We start from the raw sequence: 905 nt of genomic DNA on the forward strand, positions 1-905 counted from the left end.
ATAAAGACCGCTCTTGACCTGGGCAACCAAGAAAAACAGCAAGAATGGATAGATACATTCATAAACAGTTCCTTGGAAAAACGAAAAATGACCGCCATTGACATTTTAAAAGAAATTCAGCAAAAATATGGAGTTACTATTGGAGTATCCACCATAAAAAAAACCGTCTCACAGAATTTGGACTTCTAGGAAGAGTCTCTCGTAAAAAGCCATATATTTCCTTGAAAGATCGACGTGCCCGAATACAGTTCGCAAAAGAGCACTTGTATTGGAGTCTAGCAGATTGGTCGAATGTGTTGCGGTTGGACAAGTCAAAATTCAACTTGTTCAGTAGTGATGGCAAGAAGTATGTAAGAACGCATATGGGCGAAGAGTATCATCCAGAATGCATCCAGCCTGCAACTAAGCATGGTGGTGGAAGTGTGATGGTGTGGGCGTGCATGTCTGGAAAAGGGGTCGGTCCTGTAATCTGAATCAAGGGCATTGTGCATAGTCCTGTCTAGAAATATTGGATAAGACTATGCTTCCATACACCCGAAAGCATTTGGGCCGATCTTGGACTTTCCAGCCTACACAACAACCCGAAACCCACCTCGCATCTATTTAGAAATTACATTAGGTCTAAGAGAGTTTGGTTGATGCAGTGGTCAGCACAGTCGCCCGACCTAAATTCCATCGAAGATCTTTGGAGAAAGGTTGGGTAGAGCTGTGCACAATAGTAAGGCAAAGAATAAGGATGAATTTTTAAACATTATTAACCAAAATTGGGAAAACAAATCTCAGGAACAGTGATAAATGATCTGAACAATTCTATGTTTCGCAGATGCAAAACTGTATTGAGTAATTTTAGATAACCAACCAAATACTGATTGTGTGAGCTTATTATTGTTTGTTTTTTTTCTTTT

General features: G+C 39.9%; 1 protein-coding gene across 5 annotated transcripts in view; it reads left to right on the top strand.

Annotated features, from left to right (window-relative positions):
* LOC106870596 (serine/threonine-protein phosphatase 2A 56 kDa regulatory subunit delta isoform) overlaps nt 1-905 on the top strand; it is a 120,177-nt gene that overhangs the window by 100,067 nt on the left and 19,205 nt on the right. The window lies entirely within an intron of this gene.

This window comes from Octopus bimaculoides, chromosome 16, assembly GCF_001194135.2.
Source record: "Octopus bimaculoides isolate UCB-OBI-ISO-001 chromosome 16, ASM119413v2, whole genome shotgun sequence".
Classification (NCBI taxonomy): Eukaryota; Metazoa; Mollusca; class Cephalopoda; order Octopoda; family Octopodidae; genus Octopus; species Octopus bimaculoides.